Below are 22,926 nucleotides of genomic sequence, written 5' to 3'. Positions count from 1 at the left end.
CGGTTGACTCCTTAGTTTAAAGTAGTTACTCTCAGTCTTGATTCTTGCCCAAGTGGAAGCATCTTTTTCACATGCACTATGTCAAGATCCTTCAGGATCTTGTGTGTTTCTGTACAGCATTTGACTTCCTTGTTCTAATTTGTCAACAAACAAATCAGGCCAATAGTCTTTAATTGGTCAGCTTTGGTCAGCTGTTATATTCTCTATTTGAAGAGATCAGAGAATGAAGTGAGCATTAACTCACTTGATCGCCAACAATATGGGGAGTATTTCCATGGGATAACCCAGTATAGAGCTAGATGAACACAGCAGGCCAAGCAGCATCAGGGGAGCAGGAAGGCTGTCGTTTCGGGCTTAGACCCTTTGTTTTCTGAACATGGGTGTAGGCCCGAAACATCAACTTTCCTGCTTCTCTGATGCTGCTTGGCCTGCCGTGTTCATCCAGCTCTACGCCTTGTTATCTCAGATTCTCCAGCATCTGCAGCTCCTATCTCTGAAACACGTATATCCATGGGCACTGTTTACAGGTACTTCCAGAAAGCATTCAACAATAATTTATATGTGACAGCGAATGAAGTTAATGGTTTTGTATTCAAACTGACACAGTGTGATGAATGAGATCTGAACTGAAGTTGCAGCTTTTTATTACATTTATATATTACCCGGACGAAGGAAGAGATAGACTTACATTAGGTTCCAGTAAAGCAATGCCTCCCAGTTTTCTGACAAAAATAATTTAAGTGGCACAGCAGATAGTGCAGTTGGAAGCATAAAGTTGTAAGAAGAAATTGATAGGTAATGAACAAAAGTACATCAGAATAATTTAATCCAGTTTGCACCAAAAAAAAGTTTAGACCAAAGGATTTTGTAAATGGTGAGAAGTAGGATTTGTAGTAGGTTTGGGCAAGTACACAGGGAAAAAAAAACACAAGCTAATACAAGGCTGGCTTTATCTCAGAATGGCTACAATACAAAGACATAGAAGTTATGCTTCAGTCACAAAAAAGCTTTGTTCAGAACTCATTTGAAGCACTATATTCATTTCTGACCAATGCACATCAGGAAGGATATTTTTGCAGGGCTGCAGCATAGATTCATCAGCATGATACCAGGGCTAAAAGTAGGTTATGAAAACAAATTGCATAGACTAGCCAGGTACTCATTTGGAGGGACATAGCAGAGAACAAGAGAGCAGAATATTTAAATTAGAGCAATTAAGATTGCTTGGGTTGATATCAGTAAGGAGGTTTTCAAAGGGTACTGTAAATCTCGAACTCTGTCTCAAAAAAAAAGCTTTTGAGGCTAATAAGTTTATTTTGACATTTCAAAACTGAAATTAATAGCTATTTGCTAGAAGAGAGTATATAAAAGATAAAGAGGCAAGGCAGTCTAATGGGGCTAAGAAAATCAGTCAGGATCTGGTTGGGTTGTTGGGGATCAAACTCCCGGAACTGCATTATCATTACCTGGTCCGTTGGGCTACATGATACAGCTAGAAGATTACTGATAACATTTGGCATGTTGTTCATATATGGCATTATAAGGCCAGACATTTTCTTTTATAGAAAACTTGAGAGATGCAATGGGTCTTAACCAGTACAACAAAGGTGGTGGAGGAAATCAGCAGCCTGTGTTACAACCTACAAGACTACTGCTCTGTTGAAAAAAGAAACACTTGCAGTTTAGTATTGAAGCTTTCCCGGAACATTGCAAAGTGCTTTACAGCTGAACAAGTGCTTCTGAAGTGTAGACATTGTCATAAAACAGCCCATTTGTGCACAGCAAGTTCCCAGAAGTAACAGGGTGACAATGACTAGAGATCCTGTTTCAGCAATATTGCTGAAGGATAAGCAGTGCTCAAGACATCAATGGGGGACAACGCCTACTCTTTTTTTGAAATAATGGCCTGGAGTCTCACACATCCACATGAAGAGGATGATATGGTCTCTATTTCACATTTCAGCTGACAGGCAGCACCTCTGACAGCACAGCACTCTGTCAATATTACACTGGAGTGTTCTCCTAGATTGTGTTGAAGTTTGGAGTGGAACTCGAGTCCACAATCTCTTGATTCAATGAGACACAGCTGACAAAAGTCAACGCAAAGAAAATTAACTGGGTATAAAATGCACTCATGATTGGCAACAGTCCATTACGTGCTTGCATTTTAAGACATTTCAACCCCTTAATCTCTTTACTGAAACCCCCAACTTTCCAGAAATGAAATCAAATATTTTGAAGTGAAAGCCAGAAATGGGCACATGTATAGATATGATGACTTTTATCAAAAACCAACTGTGTGGATACATGAATATCAACAGTGAATATGTTCGAACTCAGTAAAAGTCACTGCTTTTAGTTCAGAGGAGAAGATGAAATCAATGGAACATTCATCATGCGTTTTGAAAAGTGAGGATACTAATCAATGATCATTTATATCCAGCACATTTCATTTACACTACACAATAATCAAAAATCCCCAGGGCCTGATAACCTTCATCACAGTGTACTTAAGGAAGTGGGTCTAGAAATAGTTGATGCATTGGTGGCCATCTTCCAGGATTCTATAGACTCTGGAACAGTCCCCACTGATTGGAGGGTAGCTAATGTCACTCCCATATTCAAAAAGGGAGGTAGAGAGAAAACAGGGAATTATAGACCAGTAAGCCTAAAATTGATAGTGAGGAAAATTCTCAAATCCAACATCAATGACTTTATAGCAGAGCATTTAGAAAGCACTGGCAGGATCAGACAGAGTCAGCAGGGATTTATGAAGGGGAAATCATAGTTGACAAATCTGTTGGAATTCTATGAAGATGTAACTAATAGAGGTGACAAGGGACAACCAGTTGATTGGTATGTTTGGACTTTCAGAAAGCTTTGGAGAAAGTCCCGCGTAAGACATTATTGTGCAAGATTAAAGCACATGGGATTGGGGCAAGTGTACTGAGATGGATAGAAAACTGGTTAGCAGAGAGGAAACAAACAGTAGGAATTAATGGGTCCTTTTCAATTTGGCAGGCAGTGTCTAGTGGGATGCCACAGGGATTGGTGCTGGGACCCCAGCTATTCACAATATATATTTATGATTTGGATGAAGGAACAAAATGTAACATCTCCAAGTTTTCAGATAATACCAAGTTGGGTGGGAGGGTGTGCTGTGATGGGGACACAGAGATCCTTCAACATGATCCAGACAGGTTAGGTGAATGGGCAAATCAATAGCAGATGCAGCATAATTTGGATAAATGAGAGGTTATTCACTTTAGAAGCAAAAACAAGGAGGCAGATTACTACCTGAATGGCTGTAAATTGGGAGAGGGGAGTGTGCAGCAGGACCTGGGTGTCCTTTTGCACCAGTCGCAGAAGGTAAGCATGCAGGTGCAGCAGGCAGTAAAGAAGGTAAATGATATGGTGATAATGGGAACTGCAGATGCTGGAGAATCCAAGATAACGAAGTGTGAAGCTGGATGAACACAGCTGGCCAAGCAGCATCTCAGGAGCACAAAACTGACCTTTCGGGCCTAGACCCTTCTTGATGAAGGATCTAGGCCTGAAATGTCAACTTTTGTGCTCCTGAGATGCTGCTTGGCCTGCTGTGTTCATCCACCTTCACACTTCATTATCTATAAATGATATGGTGGCCTTCATTGCAAGTTTTGAGTAAAGGAGCCAGGGATGTGTTGTTGCATTTATACAGGGCCTTGATGAGGCCACACCGAGAGTATCGTGTGCAGTTTTGGTCTCCTTTTCTAGGGAAGGATGATCTTGCTCTCAAGAGAGTGCAGCGAAGGTTTACTAGGCTGATTCTGGGAATAGATGGGCTGATGTATGAGGAGAGATTAGCTAGTTTAGGATTGTTTTTACTGGAGTTCAGGGAGATTGGGGGGATCTCACAGAGACCTATAAAATTTCAACAGAACTATATACTGTAGATGCAGGGAGGAGGTTCCCAATGGTGGGTGCGTCCAGAACCACAATCTGAAGGTTGTGTAGACCATTTAGGACGGCGATGAGGAGACCTTTCTTCATCCAAAGACTGGTGAGCCTATGGAATTCATTACCAGAGGAAGTAGTTGATGCCAAAACATTGAATACATTCAACAGGCAGCTAGATATAGCACTTGGGGCCAACAGAATCAAAGGTTATGGGGAGAATGCAGGATTAGGCTCCTGGGTTGGGTGATCAGCCATGATCGTGCTGGATGGCAGAAGAGGCTGGAAGAGCCAAATGGCCTCCTCCTGCTCCTACCTTCTATGTTTCTAAAATGGGGGCCAAAGTGTGAAAACAAGGGTGTGTCCGCTAGAGATTAGAGGCTAATTCTGGAAGACAAAAAAATCATATTACACTATTGATACATATAATTCAATTATCAGAATTTAGCACTTGCCAGTTTTACAGCAGTGACCAGGGCTACTCTTTCAATAAAGACAGAAGACTGGTGCTGAGTTTAATTTCAGGGTCACCACGCCTCAGGCGAGAAACAAGATTGAGGGACCACTGCACTTCAAAAGAATGTAGCAAATGCTAAGTAATTTGGGACTCGAGTGCGTTAAGATGCTATAATAACCACACCGTTCTTTAAAGGACTTCTTATGGCTTTGCAAGTGGATAGTCTTATGTCTGGATCACAGTTGTGAGCTTTAACTGCTAGTACTGCATTTTCTTAATACTACAGCCGGATAAGAGATAAATCTGGGGATGAAATCAGAGTAACGTTTAGTGTTTGTAAATTTCGGGCCTATAAATGCTTTCTGTAGTCTTTTTGATCCAACACACTTTGCACTGCAGAATCAAAACATGAATATAATAATCTCTCACATTGGTTTTTTTAACAACGGAGTTAAAAGGACTAGTATTTTTGAATAATTCCCTGCTTTCACCCCACAGCGAAATGAGAGCAACATCAATTGCCATAACGTGGGAGGAAATATTCTCAGGCCTCGGGCAGCGGCTGCTCTGTAAAAAGGACCAGCAGGTGGGTGAGTGAGCCGTTTTCTCTCTGTCACGCATCACCATTTTTCTTTATCAGAGGCTGCATCGAGCATTTGGCAAAGGCTAGATGATCTTTTCACAGAACAGTCCGTGATATCTATCAGGCAATGTGAATACCCATTTATTGCAAACATATATATTTGTATCAGAGGGACGGATTGTATTGAAAACGAACACCACCCAACAGAAACATTGCAACGTCTTGGATACATTTTGCCAACCAGATACATTGCTGCGGTGTTAGACTGTTATCATTAAGCTGTTGTGTGCAATAGTTCATGCACTATCTCATGTAGCGCTTTCACCAGCAGTGTCTCCATTTGTTCCCACACACTCTCGCTTGCCAGAGCTCTGGTACTCACTGAGCCGCTGTCACTGTCATACAGCCTGCCAATCCCAGCTCCGACCCGGCGCCACTTCCACAACAACAACCTCCTGCTTCTTGAACACGTCACAAGCCACGTACACTACCCTTGGAGCCCGCAGCCCCGGCTCGGTTCAAAGAGAGGGGTTCGACTCGAGAGACGGTTGCTGTGTTGCGCTCTGTTCCCTAGTTGCACAGTACTGGTGCTGCTGCGCATAGTTCTACATAGGCGAAATAAACTGTCTGGGTTCTAATCTAGAGGCTAGATTGGCCATTGGATTTAATAGAGAAGGAAAGCATTTTTCAGGGCTTCTTCACAGTCTCTGTTGTCAGATTGTCCCACAATCTCAGACTACAAAACTTGCATCCTATTTAACCAGCCTGAGCCTCTGATCCCATATCTACTCTCTGTCCGAGATCACTACAAGATATATGAAGAGTCACGGGACTCGAAACGTTAACTGTCTTTACAGATGCTGCCAGAGTTTCTCCAGCAATTTCTGTTTAAGATCGCCAGCACTTGCAGTTCTTTATTTCATCTACAAAATATTGTCCATCGCAACCGGTGTTCAGATCCTAATCTGTGTTTGTGTTATTTCCAGATTTAGCTATTCCATCCTAGAACTCTTGATACATTGGAGTTCCTCCAAAATAATGCTGATGCTGGAAAAACTCAGCAAGTCTGGCAGTATCCGTGGAGAAAATGCAGAGTTAAGGGTCCAGTGACCCTTCTTCAGAACTGATTGCAGCTAGGAAAAGATTGGTATATATGCTACAAATTGGCATTATTCAAACAGATGCAATGGAGTCAAAGAAACTACCTGACACCATGCAACAACTTACCTGCACTTCACTCATTCTAGCCTACTGTACTTGCTGTTCATACTGCAGTCTTCTCTACATTGAGGACATGAAGAGGACACTGGGTGACCAGTTTGAAGAACAGCTAAATTCTGTCAGCAGAAATGACCCTGAGCTTCCAGTTGTCTGTCACTCCAACACACCACTGTGTTCCCTGACCAACATCTCTGTCTCTGGCTTGCTTCAGTGCTCCAGTGAAGCTCAGCGCAAGCTGGAAGAACAGCACTTCATGTGGGAACGCTACATCCTTCTGGGCTCGGTATGAAGTTCAACAATTTTAGTGCTTGGGAACCTACTCCCATGTTCTTATCCTAATCTCCACAGACCCCAGGCCTTGTCATCACATGAATTGCTACCAGGTCCCTACTAGCAGCTATTCAATTCTCCAAGCCGAGTTTTACCCATTTCTTTGTCTACCCACTTGTCTTTCTCTCTCTAGGATTCATCTCCACCCATTGTTTATTCCATCCCCCTCAACACCAACCCCACACCATCTTTAGCATACATACCTCTTTCTAGGTACAATGAGTTCTTAAGAAGGATCAGTGGACTCAAAATGTTAACTCTGCTTTCTTTCCACAGATGCTGCCAGACCTGCTCAGTCTTTCAGCAATTTCTATTTTTGTTCCAGACTTATTCCAGCTCTGCCTCAACAGTAATGCTGAGCCCCCTCATAAAGCAATCAACATTTCTATATTGCACTGTACATGCCCACTTAAAGCTATTGTTTGTCAAGCAAAACCCTTCTTGCTAGCATGTTAGCATTGGCCATGTTATAGATACAAAGTATTAGAATTTACAGCAGTTCAAATATCCTATCAGCCCAGTCTAAAAGTGATATCACAGTAGTGGTGATTTAAGCAAAAGAAAAACTCTCTCATTTGCCCCCACCACCAATCCAAAAAGGGGCAGAATCATACCTGAAATGGATTCTGCCCCAAAACTTTACTCCAAACTAGACCATGTTCATGCTGATGAACAATTCAAAGTTTCAATACTATTCTGTTACTATACTACTTTTTCCATTGTTGAAATGACAGACACTTCAGAAGGCTTTTGATAAGGTCCCACATTAGAGATTAACATAAATGATCAGGGATGGTTTACTGACATGGAAGCAAAGAGTAGAAATTAATGGGTTGTTTTCTGAGTGTTGGCCAGTGACCAGTAGGATATTACAGGGATCAGTGATTGGACCCCAGCTATTCACAATTTTTATTAATGATTTAGATGAGGGAAGAAAATGTAATATCTCCAAGTTTGCTTGAGATGTAATATCTCCAAGTTTGATGGAAGGGTAACTGTTAGGAGGTTGGAGGGATGTTTCAATGTGATTTGGGTAAGTTGTGAGTAGGCAAATGCATGGAGATGATGTATAATTTGGATAAATATCAGGTTATCCACCTCAGTTGCAAAAACAGGAAAGCAGGTGATCTAAATCATGATAAGGACCAATGTTCCAGTTACATAAGCTGTATCATGGAAGTTTACCACACTGATTTCTGGAATGGCAGGACTGATATGTGAAGACAGACTGGATTGGTTGGACTATGTTCAGAAGAGTTTAGAAGAATAAAAAAGGATTTCATAGATACCTATAACATTCTGACAGGACTAGACAGGGTAAATACTACAAGGATGCTCCCCAAGACTCCCTATTGGAGTCCAGAACCAGGGATCACTGTCTAATAATATGGGGTAGGCTATTTAGGACTGAGATGAGAAATTTCTTCATCCAGGGAATGGTGGGCCTGTGGAATTCTCTGCCACAGAAAATGGTTGAGGCCAAAACATTGAATGTTTTCAAGAAGGAGTTAGATATAGTAGTTAGGGCTAAAGGAAACAGAGAGTATGGGAAGAAAGCAGAAACAAGATACTAAGTTCAATAATCAGCCATGATTATTATGAATGACAGAGCAGTCTCGAAGGGTCGAATGGTCTACCTCTGCTCCTATTATCTATATTTATGTCACAGACTCTCAACAGGATGGAAGCAGGCCATTTGGCCTATCAAGTTCACACCGACCCTCCAAACAGCATCTCATCCAGACTCATCCGCAACCCTGCATTTCCCATTGATAATTCACCTAACCTGCACATCCCTGGACTCTATGGGCAATTTAGTATGGGTAATCCAGCTAAAGTGCAACTTTTGAACTGTGGGAGGAAACCTGTGCACCCAGAGGAAACCCATGCAGACAGGGGGAAGAATGTGGAAACCCCATATGGACAGTTGCCTGAGGGTGGAATTGAATCTGGGTCCCTGGTGCCGTGAGGCAGCAGTGCTCACCATTGAGTCATGTTGCCTCCCAGGTTTACCATGTTTCTGTCATCTTATACTCATTGCAACATCATAAGATTCCAGAAATAACAAAAGAAGCAGGGAACTATATGCTCCTTAAGCTCCCAGAAAAGTTGATTAAGGCACAGATAAAAGAAACATATTCCTTTTCATTCCTTTTGCCTAAGAAGGAGTCCCTGTACATGAACGTATGCCATTTCTAGCAAGCGTAATTGGGACATGTTATAAGCTTGATTGATGATCTTAAATTGTTGTTAGTATAGCTATTAATGCACTAAGGATTTTTTGAAAAGTGCTGCCCAATTGAAAGTAGTTCCCCTTTGTTCACTCCATGCCAATTTCAGCCAGTCAACATGCCCACCAAAATGCATCCTTTTTTCCTTAGTATAAATTGCTGGGATCATCTGAAATTTGGCGTTTTTGAATTTGTCCTAATGAATGCAAAATGAAACATCTCTCGCTTTTCAACAATAATCAATCATACAACCAAGTGCCTGCTTATATACATCTTGGTCTAATTCTGGGACTGATTGCTCCACTTTTCCTTACTGAGCACATTCCCACTTTTCTTTCCTTCTATATTCTTGTCAAAAGTGCTGAGATCAACACACTATGAGAACAGAACAAAGGGAGGCTGGAACATAATACACAGATTTTCTAGTATGATACGTCTGGACACTGTGGATCATGAAAGCACATTTACTCATCATGTGAGAGAATTTTTTTTATTCATTCATGGGATGTGGGCCTAAATGGCTGGGCTAGCATTTTTGCCCATCTCTAGTTGTCCTTGAGAGTTTTGTAGTGAACTGCCTTGTTGAAGTACTGCCATCCAATGTAGGTAGATCCACAAAGCTGTTAAGGAGGAGGTTCCAGGATTTTGAGTCAGTGACACTGAAGGAGCAGCAATATATTTTCAAGTTAGGATGGTGAGTGGAAAGAAACTTGCAGCTGGTTGTGTTCTCATGTATCTGCTGCCTTTGTCCTTCGAGATGCAAGTGGTCATGGAGCTATTTAAGGATAAATGGCATATTTCTGCAGTACATATTGTAGATGGTATACACTGGTGCTACTGAGTGGGGTAGGTGAACAGATTGGATGTTTTGGATACGGTGCCAATCAAGTGGACTTCCTTAGTGTAATGCTTCTTGAGTATTGTTAGAGCTGCATTCATCCAAGCAAGTGGACCGTATTCGATCACATTCCTGACTTGTGCCTTGTGGATGGTGGACAGGCTTTGGGGAGTCAGGAGGTGAGTTTCTCACTGATTCCTAGTGTCTGAGCTGTTCTTGCAGCCACTGTTTGAGTCGTTACTCCAGTTCAGTTTCTAATCCTCCGGATGTTGACAGAGAGCGATTCAGTGATGGCATGGCCTTTGAATGATGGTTAGATTCTATCTTATTGGAGGTGGTCACTGTCTGGCATTTGTGGGGCATGAATGTTATTTGCCACTTTTCACCCCAAGCTGGGATATTGTCCAGATCTTGCTGCATTAGACATAGACTGTTTTCAGTATATGAAGAGTCACAAATAGTGCTGAAAGTTGTGCAAGCATCAGTAAGCATTTTTACTTGTTGCCAAGGATGTCAGATTGTTCTACTTAAAATAGCATAAGGAGTACCAGCCCAGTACGGCTCAGTTGGTAGCGCTCTGGCCTCTCTGAAATGCAAAGATGACTCAGAGTCCACCGCAAAATCCAAGCTGACCCTCCCAATGCAATACAGAGCAATTACTGCACTGTTTGAGGGATTGACTTTTTCGATGGGACATTAAACCAAGGCCTCATTTGCTGTCTCAAGTGAATGGAAAAAAAAGTCTCAAAGCATTATACAAAGAACAGGTGGGTGATTTCCCCAACTAACTTGTAAATATTTATATCTCAAGCAAAATCACTAAAAAAGATCATTTGGATTTTTTTTAAAAAGTATTTCTGTTAGGGGATCTTGATGTACACAAATTGGCAGCTGTATTTCCTGCACTCCAACAGACGAAGTATTTTATTGGTTGTGAAAAGATTTGGCATGTCCAAAGGTTGCAAAAGTCTCTCGGTAAATGCAAGTTCTTTTTACATCATTTAACAGTTGAACCAGAATGTGAAAGAGCTCACTTCCTCTTTCTCTCCATGCTATATATCTCCTCCTCTACCTCCCCTCCTCCATTTCTGAAGAAGGGTCCAGACCCAAAACGTCAGCTTTCCTGCTCCTGATGCTGCTTGGCCTGCTGTGTTCATCTTGCTCTACACTTTGTTATCTCAGATTCCCTAGCATCAGCAGTTCTCACTATCTTTGAAAAATACCATTGTTTTATCTGCAAAGTGAATTGTTTGCATTTTAATTTGAACATCAGTTTCTTCACATGGAGGCAAGACAGACCTGTTTGTATGCCAACCAGTTCTGGTACTTTTCCACACTACCATCTGCCTTCTGGTGCTCACCACAGCAGCCCATTTAATCACTGTAATGCAAATTCACAATCCATTAACTTCAGACTTCCTGCAGCATGGACTCTGCAGAGGATTTTATTGGGGTCAAATTACACTTGACCTTTTCTGTGTTTGGTGGTCACCTATTGTACAAATATTAAATCATTCCTTGTAAACAGCTGACATACATTTATGAATGATCAATTATTTAACAGCCCTGCAGACTGTTTCTTGACGTTATCAATTGTTGAGCATTTTAAAAATCAGTGCACATAATTGAACCCTACTTAAAATTAAATTTAGCTACCTGAAAGATATTATTTTGGTTCTGTCTTTTAATGTTTATCCGACTGAACTTGTTAGCAATATAACCAGCTAATGAGTAGCTGTTGCACAAGGACTTTATGGAAATAAATTTCCAACACCATACCGTTTGTGGGGAGTCTAGTTCATCAAGATTGCAAATTGGCAATTCAGTTATGCATATCACATCCAGTACAAGTTGTTGACAGGAGAGCCCAAATCTGGAAAACTGTCTGTAATATTGCTCAGCTATAGAAACTGAGATTATCCATCCATTAAAGACCGAAGGGACTGCAGATGCTGTAAATCAGAGACAAAAATAGAAATTGCTGGAAAAGCTCAGCAGGTCCAGCAACATCTGTGGAGAGAAAATGGACCCAAAACATTAATTCTTATTTCTCTCCACAGATGCGGCCAGAACTGTTGAGCCTTCCCAGCAATTTCTATCATTATCCATCCATTGTCATCTGTGGCTCCAGGGATAGCACTTTTGTGTCAGTTCAATTCCACTCCTGAAATCTGAGCACAAAGTCTAGGTTGGCACTCCCACTGCAGGGAGAGCTGCTCTGTCACAGATTTTCAGGATTCTTACAACACAGGAATGGGCCATTTGGCCTGTTGTGCAACTCTTCAAATGAGCAATGAGCATAGTATCATTCCCCTGCCTCTCTCCATAATTTTGCATGCTCTTCCTTTGACAATAGTCTCATTCCCTCTTGACTGCTTCAAATGAACCTGTATCCATTTCACTTCTCAGGCAAGGGATTCCAGATCCTAACTTTTGCCTACGTGAGAAGGTTTCTATTCATGCCTTCATTATTTATTTTAGCTATTACCTAAAACCATTCTCAATCCTTCTACTGATAAGAACAATTCAGTCTGCCCAGACCCGCATGGTTTTGAATACCACTGCCTCTCAATCTTCTTTTCTCGAAGGAAAACAGTTCCAATTTCTCAAAGCACAGAAGTGTTATGGCACACAATGAAACATTTCAGCTTATTGTGCCTGCACCAGCTAGTTAAATGAGCATCACTACTTTGTGGCAATTTCCTGGTGTTTCCCCATGTTCTTGCACATTACTTTTATCCTAATAATCATTCAACATCCTCTCAAATAATCAATTGATATTGCTTCCATCACAATTCCAGGCCATGCATTCCACGCCCTATCTACTCACTGAGTGAACAAGTTTTCCCTATTTCACCCTTGCTTCTTTTGCAAATCACTTTAAATCTATGTCTGTCTCTTCGTAGGATACCTGGAACAGTCCCTCTTCTGCAGCTGCACTGGCACTATCATCCAACTCTTCATCCACTACATCGATGACTCGTGCTCCCATGAGGAGCTTGAACCGTTCATCAACTTTACTATCACCTTTCACCCCAACCTCAAGTTCACCTGGACCATCTCTGATACTTCCCTCTCCTTGCTGGACCTGTCTGTCTCCAGCTCTGGTGACCATCTCAAAACTGATATCTATTTTCCCACCGACTCCCACAGCTACTTAGACTACACCTCCTCTCACCAGCCTTCCTGCAAGAATGTGATCTCCTACACCCTATTGCTTTGCCTCTGCTACTCTGTTCCCCAGATGAGGCATTCCACTCCTGAACATCACAGATGTCCTCTTATTTCAAGGACTGCAAATTCCCCCTTCAGCCGTCAAAAATCCTCTTGACCGAATCTCGTGTTTCCCGCATCTCTGCCCTCATATTCCCTCCCCACAATAAAAACAAAGACAGAATCCCCATTGTCATCATGTATCCTCCCACTAACCTCCAGATTCAACGTATCATTCTCCATCACTTCTGCTACCTGCAATCTGACCTCACAATCAAAGATATATTTCTGTCACCACCCTTATCTGCCTTTCATAGGGGCTGCTCTCTCCGCAACGCCCTCATCTGCTCCACATTCCCCACTGGCCCCACCACCCCCAGTACCTTTCTCTGCAACCATAGAACATGTTACATCTGTCCTTATATGCACCCCCCACTCACCTCCATCCAAGGAACCAAAAAATCTTTCACATGAGACAGAGGTTCACCTGCACATCCACCACTGCGGTCTACTCCTCCTGCTGCTCCTGATGTATGCTTCTCTACATCGGTGAGACCAAACGGAGTCTCGGAGACCGGTTTGTATAGCACCTGTCCTCTGTTTGTGACAAACGATAATACCTTCCAGTCACAAACCACTTCAGCTCTCCCTCCCACTCCTTGGGTGACATGTCCATCCTGGGCCTCCTCCAGTGTCACAATGATGCCACTCGGAAAGTGGAGGAGCAGCACCTCATATTCCACCTTGGGAGCCTACAACTCAATGGTCTCAATGTGGACTTTAATAGCTTAAAAATCTCCCCCCTTCCGGCCTCATCCCACGACAAACCCTCCCTCTCATCCCTGCCTCCTTGCCCTGTCCATCTTCTGTCCCACCTATCAACTCCTCCCCACTCACTGACCAATCCCCACCACTGCCTACCTGCACTCACCTATCGCCACCCTACTTACCTTCCCCAGCCCCACCCCTCCTCTCTATTTCTTTCAGAGTCCCTGCCCCCTCCCTGATTTCTGAAGAAGGGTCTTGACCCGAAACATCAACTTTCCTGCCTCTCTGATGTTGTCTGGCCTGCTGTGTTCCTCCAGCTCCACAGTGTGTTACCTCTGACTCCAGCATCAGCAGTTCTTACGACCTCCTTCTTGTTCATGTTCCTTTCATGAGTGGAAACAGTTTCTGCTGATCTAACCTATCCAGCTTGCTCATGATTTTGAAAACCTCCATCAGATCTCCTCTTGGCCTTCCTCTCTCCAAGAAGAACTGTCCCTACTTCTTCAATCTATCTCATAACTGAAGTCCCTAATCCTGGGATCATTCATGTAAACTGCTTCTGCACTGATTGGCTCAGTGGTTAGCACTGTTGCCTCAAAGGACCAGGGACCTTGTTTTGATTCCACCTCCGGGAGACTATCTATACAAATTCCACACATCCTCTCTATGTCTGCATGGGTTTCCTCCAGGTGCTCCAGTTTTCTTCCACAGTCCAAAAATGTTCAGGTTAGGTGGATTGGCCATGTTCAATTGCCTATGGTGTCCCGGGATGTGCAGGCTAGGTGGATTAGCCATGGGAAATGGAGGGTTATGGGATAGAGCAGGGGTTGGAGCTGGTTGGGATGCTGTCTGGAGGATCAGTGTAGACTCAATAGGATGAATGGCCTGCTTCCTCAGTGTGGGATTCTATGATCCTGCCAAATGCGGCATCCAGAACTGTACACAATACTTTAAATAAGGTCTAATAACTGTTTTATTCTATGTAACCGAAGCCCCTCAATCTTGAAACTATTCGTGCAAATCTTTTCTGTATTTTCTAATCTTTCCTAAAGTGTGACAACAACAACCGGGCATAATATTTTAGTTAAAGAATTTTGTTTAGGATGAGATATTAAGTTAAGGCCTCAGCTGTTTCCTCAGATACAGATAAAAGATATCGTGGCCATGTTTTGAAGAAGAACAGGGCATTCTTCACAATGTCCTGGCCAATACTTATCCTTCAGCTAACACTCCTGAAACAAATTATCTGGTTGTCATTATATTACTTTGTGTGGGAGCTTGCTGTGCATAAGTTGTGACTGCTGCAAACCTGAAATAAAAGCATAAGATGTTATAAATATGCAGTCGGTCAAACAGCATCTATAGGGAGAGAAGACAACTTAATGTTACTGAACAGTTCTGTTTAAAGGACATCATCCTGAAACTTTAATTCTATTTCACTCTTCATCAATGCTGCCTGATCTGCTGAGTATTTCCAGCATTTTCTATTTTTTATATTAGCTGCTATGTTTCCCACTTCACAGTGATTACACGTCAAAGATATGTCACTTTGGAGAATTCCTGAGATCTTGAGTTGTTGGAAACAGAAATGTAAGTCTTCTTTTCATTGTAACATTTCAACACAGGAAAAAAATTTATTTCATTCAAGCAGAGCTGAAAATAGCTATTGTTATTGAAATAAAAGTCAAATACTCTATTGCTTCTCCACTTTAATGTTAAATCTATGTTTAAAATAAAATTTCATTAATCTTTGTACTCTTACTTTAGAAATAGAGTTTAAAACCAACTGCTGTCAGAGTTATGTTCCCTTGTCTTACTCAATAAAAACGAAGTTTGTGAGTTATTTCAGAAGCTTGAGGAAGAAGCTGAACTACATTCAAACAAGTGCACACTATGTGAATTTTCAGTTATGTGTACAACTAGCAGTTGCTGTTGAATATGTAATTTAAAATCAACAAACCTGGGCAACTGTTCAACACTAAATCAGTTGGGACTGTTCAAAATCATGGGAGCTGAGTGAGTTTTGAGTCAAGTCAGTTGGAATCTTCAGAGGAAACTAAGCATGGCTGGCTAGCTCCTGTGGTTAGAAAAGGATTACAAGAAAAGAATAACAAGTATAAAATGTCACCTTCAAAATAGTAGTTTCATATTTTAAAATATGTTTTCATCTAAATTGATTAGTATACTGGGTTGTATGCATCTTTTCTACAGTAACATTATATATTTACTTGTTCATTGTTCCATAATTAATTTCAACTTTTAACCAAAAAAATGAAGTATGATTTTGTGGTGTCATCATTTTGGAAGATGTCAAGGGGCAATTACAGAAGGGGTTTATTTACAGGTCATTCTGGGCAGATTGCAAAAATTCTTTATTCATTCAGGGGATGACGGCATCGCTAGTTAGGCAGCATTTATCGCCCATCCCTAAATTGTCCAGAGGGCAGTTAAAAGTCAACCACATTGTTGTGGGTCTAGGGTCACATGTAGGCCAAACCAGGTAAGGATGGCAGTTTCCTTTCCTAAAGGACATTAGTGAACCAGATGAGATTTTCCCCAAAAATCAATTTGCAGTCATCATTAGATTCTTAATTTCAGTTATTTATTGAATTCCAAATTCATCATCTGCTGTAGTGGGATTTGAACCCAGGTCCCCAGAACACTATCTGGATCTCTGCATTAACAGTCCAGTGACAATATCACTAGGCCATCACCTCAACATCAGTTGTGTTCTGCAGTCCTGCAAACATGCTTTGGCTCAGTAATACTAAGTCTGCATTAGAGGATTAGTTCAGTTCCAAATGACCAAGTCTTGGCTTCTGGAGCTCAGTCTGACTTGCTGCACAAGGAATATATAAGATTGCTGTAACTTTAGAGAAGTTCAGTCAACAAATGCTTCTTTGGGCCTTACTTGAAAACATCAAGGTTGACTGAGCATTTTTCTGGTTCTGCTTTCTTGTTCTCCATGACTGGTAGTTTCTTTTTAAAGAAGTCTTTCCTGTCCATTTCCTTTAGATGGTGTGGAATCTACTTTACACTCTGAGAAGGGCAGCACAGTGGCTCAGTGGTTAGCATTGCTGCCTCACAGCGCCAGGGGCCTGATTTGATTCCACCCTTGGGCAACTATCTGTGTGGAGTTTACATATTCTCACCACATCTGCTTGGGTTTCCTCTGGGTGCTCTGGATTCCTTTCACAGTCCAAAGACATGCAGGGTAGGTGTACTGGCCATGCTAAATTGCCCATAGTGTTCAGGGTGGTGTAGATTATGTGGGTTATGGAGGGATGCATCTGGGTAGGATGCTCTGAGGGTTGATATGGACTTGTTAGGCCAAAGAGCCTGTTTCTACACTGTAGGGATTCTATGAATTGAGCTATGAGTGTAAAGTAGATGCCACAGTATCTAAAGTAAAGAAATTGCGTGCGAAAATTATTTAAACAGGCACAACACAAAACTACGCCAAGAGGAAGAAGAATACCTCTTGCAGGTTTTCAAGGATAATGGATATCCAAAAAACTGGGTCAGAAGATGCCCACACAAACAACATCAGGAAGATACGACACACTAATCACACTACCCTACATCAGGAACACATTGGAACTCACCACAAGACTCCTATGACCACTGGGCATCAGAGTGGCACACAAATCTACGACAACTGCTCACCAGAACTAAAGACCCACTCCCCGCCATGGACAGGACCAATGTTATCTATAAGGTTCCCTGCAGAGACTGTGAGAAACACTACATTGGACAAGCAGGAAGGAAACTAACCACAAGAGTACATGAACACCAACTGGCTACAAAAAGGCACGACCAATACTCACTCATCTCAATCCACACGGACAAGGAGGACTATCTATTCGACTGGGACAACACCAAAATCCTGGGACAAGTTAAGCAGAGACAGGCACGGCAACTCCTAGAAGCTTGGCACTCCATGAAGAAAGCCATTAATAAACACACAGAACTCGACCCCATACACGCTCCGCTACGAAGGAAAATCGGAAGTGAGGCAATCCAGCTCAATGGACTCCAGAGTTTAAAAACCGGTGGGAAAACCCACCGACGCTTCATTGGAGGCTGCACTGATGATGTTACCCAGCATGGTAACGAAACTTCTGCAGAATAACAAACCAGCTCGATGAGCCAACCAACCTCAATACCCACAGCCCGATCTATACATCTACTCCAAAACCTTAGAGACCTATGGGTTTAACACGCTCAAATTGGCATGAAAATGGGAAACCTACACCAAGTGAGAGAGAGCAACCCGCGAACAACTCTACCGCCTACATGGATGCACCAGGAACCTGGTACTACCACACAGTGTGAGATACAAACTACCCATCAACAACCCACAAGCCTGCAAAACAGCAGAACAAAAAGGCCGCAAGATGATAAAGGTAATGATAAATAGTACACACAACTGGCTCCACAGATACAACAGAGAAATTACGCACCGAAAAACTTCATTCCTGAAAGCTACCCATCAAGACTGGCCAACGGACAGGGAACGAGCCATCAACATCAGCTAACAGACCACAAGGGCCAGCGAAAGACAGACCCTTCAAGACAAACTAGCCACGCTTACCCACAAAAACTACAACAACAGAACAGACAACTGGATAAGAAACCTCTCAGGCAAGAAACTGACAGACAAGGAAAAAGCCGTTCTCACCCGAGGACTGAACTATTACTACAACAAAATGGAATTCCCAGCCACACTAAGGACCAACGATATCAATGAAGAAACACAAAAAACAATAAGACAGACAGTAATCCCAGCACTAACAAGAAGGAGCAAACTCAACACTCTCTCAACATATTGGAAAGACAGGCCCTGGAAGGACTGAAGAAGGACAAGAACATCACAATACTACCTGCAGGCAAAGGGCGCATGACAATGATACTGAATAAAAGGGACTACATCTCCAAGGCACAGGCACTGCTCGTCGACGAAAATGCATACCGGCCAGTACAAACTGATCCGACACTGCAACTGGGCAACAAAATCCTCTACATGCTAAAACGACTTAAACAGACAGGACAGATCAACAAAGCAGACTTCTTAAGAATGAAACCCAAAGGAACCAACACACCCCAGTTCTACGGCCTCCCAAAAATGCACAAGCTGGAAGTACCCCTTAGATCTGTAGTCTCCATACCAGGCACTCTATCCCACAGATTAGCCAAAGAACTACAAAGGAGACTTAGGCACCTAGTCAACAAGTCACCCACTCTATCCACTCAGCACAGAATTCCTCAACTCCATCAAAGACATAAGGATAGGCGACGAGGAGACCATGATATCGTTTGATGTCACTGCATTATTTACATCAATAGAAATACCACTAGCAAGGGAAACAATGACAGCACTACTGGAAGAAGAGCAAGACCCCAGTGAAACCATCTCCACAGACAACATGCTCAAACTACTGGATCTACGCCTCATCACCCACTTCACTTTCAACGGCCAAATATACGAACAAATCAATGGGACACCCAACAGGATCACCTATCTCTGGACTCATAGCAGAGGCAGTGATGCAAAGACTGAAAACGATGGCCCTTCCACTCATCCAACCAAAACTATGGATTCGCTACATGGACGACACCTTTGTCATCATTAAATGGACCAAATTAGAGGAGACACACAAACTTATAAACAACTCACTGGAATAAAATTCACTAGAGATGAGGAGAAGAACAAACAGGTCCCATTCCTGACGTCATGGTAGAGAGCAAGACAAATGGGCAACTCCAAACGAAAGTACACAGAAAAGCCACACACACAGACCAGGTCTTGAACTTCAACAGTAACCATCCGAACACACACAAACGAAGCTGCGTGTGAATACTATTTAAACAGGCAACAATACACTGCAGCAACACAAAACTGTGCCAAGAGGAAGAAGAATACCTTTTCTAGGTTTTCAAGGATAATGGATATCCAAAAAAACTGGATCAGAAGATGCCTACACAAACAATATCAGAAAGAGACTACACGCCCTGACACACTCATCACACTACCCTACATCAGGAACACATTGGAACTAACCACAAGACTCCTATGACTGCTGGGCATCAGAGTGGCACACAAACCCACATTAACCCTACGACAAGTGCTCACCCGAACTTAAAAACCCACTCCCCGCCATGGACAGGATCAATGTCATCTACAAGATCCCCTGCACAGACTGTGAGAAACACTACATCGGAGAAACAGGAAGGAAACTAACAAAAAAAGAGTACACGATCACCAACTGGCCACAAAAAGGCACGACCAATTCTCACTTGTCTCAATCTGCATGGATAAAGAGAACCAACAATTCGACTGGGACAACACCAAGATCCTGGGACAAGCTCAGCATAAACAGTCACGGGAATTCCTAGAATCCTGGCACTCCACGAAGAAAGCCATTAATAAACACATAGAACTCAACTGCATATACATTCCACTCTGAAGGAAAACAGGAAGTGAGGCAATCCAGCTCAAAAGACTCCAGAGTTTAAAAACCAGACGGGAAAACACACCGACGCTTTATCGGAGGCTGCACTGAGGATGTTACCAAGCATGGTGACGAAACATCTATGGAACAACAAACCAGCTCAGCGAGCCAACGAACCTCAACACCCATACTACAAATCTACTCCAAAACCTTAGAATCTTACATATTCCTTGTGCAGCAAGTTGGACTGAGCTCCAGAAGCCTGGAGATGGTAATCTGGAACTGAACTAATCCCCTAATGCAGACTTACTATTACTGAGCCAAGGCATGTTTGCAGTACTGCAGAATATAATTGATGTTGACCAAACATCCCGGTAATTTACAGAATTAGGAGAGGTTCGGGTTATTGTTGGAACTAAAAGAACAAAATGTTGGGAAGACTCAGCTGGTCAGGCAGCATCAGTGAAGAGAAATAATGTTAATGTTTCAGGTCAATGACTTTTCATTAGGATGAGGATTACTCGTTTTACTCAGCACCAGATAAACAATGCAAATCAAAATCCCAACAGTTAGATTGGCCCTGGCTGCACAAGTAGCAAGAAACTTACCTGTGCTATGTTAGTAAAAATGAAACAACACACTTTGTGTAATTTCAATGCTTGTCTTCACGCAGTGTTTGCATGTAAATGTTAACCTTTCTGTGCATTGATTGGTAAAGGGATAAGATGTAAAGCACATCATTCCATATAATTTTCATCAGATCCTGAACTTTAGTACCATGGAAACATCAGTAGCATTGATAGGAGAAGCTGTTATCATTGTCAGTTTGACCAATCGTAGTAACCATTCCTGGCAAGTAAGAAAAGCAAACACAACCAATGACTAGCTGCCCAAACAGGGAATGACTTGGCAACAGATTTCAGCAATCACTGTGATAAAGTCAAAGTCCTGCACGCTATGCTAGACAAAAACTAGAAATTGCACTAAGAAATATGGCACCTAATAAATTCATAACTGAATTTCAAGCTTTACAAAAAGAGAAAGACTGAGGTGGTCATACTAAATGACAGTGGATATTTGTTAAATAAACATACTTTGAACATGTACATTTACCGAAACTGTCTTTAAGGGATTTTTCTACTAATGATAGTGCCAGTAGCTGCTGCTAAAATAGCATTATCTTTGTCACATCTGTGGTGAATCAACAATTTCTATTGGACAACACAGAAAAAGCAGTGCCAACTCCACATGAACTCTGCCCTATGCCTTCCTCACATAACCTGATATAGAAAATTAACTCTACCTTGGCAACCTGTCCATTGCCATCCACCTGGTTGAGTTGCTGCTCAGCAGTTAGTGGCACTTTAGTTTATTCCCAAGGTTATTTCATTTTTTATCCTGGGGGGAGAGGAGGAGGAGGAAGAGTAGGAGGGTGAAGCGTCAATTTTGATCAGAGATATTGGGAACTGCAGATGCTGGAGAATCCAAGATAACAAAGTGTGAAGCTGGATGAACACAGCAGGCCAAGCAGCATCATAGGAGCACAGAAGCTGATGTTTCGGGCCTAGACCCTTCATCAGAGAGGGGATTGGGGAGAGGTAACTGGAATAAATAGGGAGAGGGGGGAGGCGGACCAAAGATGGATAGAGGAGAAGATAGGTGGAGAGGAGAGTATAGGTGGGGAGGTAGAGAGGGGATAGGTCAATCCAGGGAGGACAGACAGGTCAAGGAGGCGGGATGAGGTTAGTAGGTATGAAATGGAGGTGCACCTTGAGGTGGGAGGAGGGGATAGGTGAGAGGAAGAACAGGGTAGGGAGGCAGGACGAGCTGGGCTGGTTTTGGGATGCAGTGGGGCAAGGGGAGATTTTAAAGCTTGTGAAGTCCACATTGATACCATTGGGCTGCAGGGTGCCCAAGTAGAATATGAGTTGCTCTTCCTGCAACCTTCGGGTGGCATCATTATGGCACTGCAGGAGGCCCAGGACGGACATGTTGTCTAAGGAATGGGAGGGAGACGTAAAACGGTTCACACATCCCAGATGTCCGCACTCTTCAAGGACCGCAACTTTCCCCCCACAGTGGTCGAGATCGCCCTCGAACGTGTCTCCCACATTTCCCACAACACATCCCTCACACCCTGCCCCCGCAATAACCGCCCAAAGAGAATCCCCCTACTCCTCACATACCACCCCACCAACCTCCAGGTACAACGCATCATTCTCCGACACTTCCACCATCTACAATCTGACCCCACCATCCAAGACATTTTTCCATCCCCACCCTTGTCTGCCTTCCAGAGAGACCACTCTCTCCGTGACTCCCTTGTCCGCTCCACACTCCCCTCCAACCCCACCACACCCGGCACCTTCCCCTGCAACCACAGGATGTGCTACACTTGCCCCCACACCTCCTCCCTCAACTCCATCCCAGGCCCTAAGATGACTTTCCATATTAAGCAGATGTTCACCTGCACATCTGCCAATGTAGTATACTGTACCCGATGTGGCTTCCTCTACATTGGGGAACCCAAGCAAAGGCTTGGGGACTGCTTTGCAGAACACCTCCGCTCAGTTCGCAATAAACAACTGCACCTCTCAGTCGCAAACCATTTTTAGTCCCCCTCCCATTCCTTAGATGACATGTCCATCATGGGCCTCCTGCAGTGCCATAATGATGCCACCTGAAGGTTGCAGGAACAGCAACTCATATTCCGCTTGGGAACCCTGCAGCCCAATGGTATCAATGTGGACTTTATAAGCTTCAAAATCTCCCCTTCCCCCAGTGCATCCCAAAACCAGCCCAGCTCGTCCCCACCTCCCTACCCTGTTCTTCCTCTCACCTATCCCCTCCTCCCACCTCAAGGCGCACCTCCATTTCCTACCTACTAACCTCACCCG

General features: G+C 42.9%; 1 protein-coding gene across 8 annotated transcripts in view; it reads right to left on the bottom strand.

Moving 5' to 3' along the window:
• pomgnt2 (protein O-linked mannose N-acetylglucosaminyltransferase 2 (beta 1,4-)) overlaps positions 1-22,926 on the bottom strand; it is a 47,238-nt gene that overhangs the window by 15,925 nt on the left and 8,387 nt on the right. For 2 of the 8 annotated variants that reach the window (XM_048528592.2, XM_048528593.2), the window contains exons 2-3: positions 20,638-20,878; positions 15,538-15,654 (exon numbers count right to left, since the gene is read on the bottom strand). The exons of 2 other annotated variants lie outside the window; for them this stretch is intronic. The gene's annotated coding sequence lies outside the window, so the exon portion shown is untranslated. Of the gene's footprint in view, positions 1-5,358; positions 5,811-15,537; positions 15,655-20,637; positions 20,879-22,926 lie in introns of those variants that run through there. 4 more of the 8 variants (XM_048528598.2, XM_048528599.2, XM_048528596.2 and 1 more) reach the window with 3 other exon arrangements.

Source organism: Stegostoma tigrinum, chromosome 5 (assembly GCF_030684315.1).
Source record: "Stegostoma tigrinum isolate sSteTig4 chromosome 5, sSteTig4.hap1, whole genome shotgun sequence".
Classification (NCBI taxonomy): domain Eukaryota; kingdom Metazoa; phylum Chordata; class Chondrichthyes; order Orectolobiformes; family Stegostomatidae; genus Stegostoma; species Stegostoma tigrinum.
This window is presented reverse-complemented; position numbering and strand designations above follow the sequence as displayed.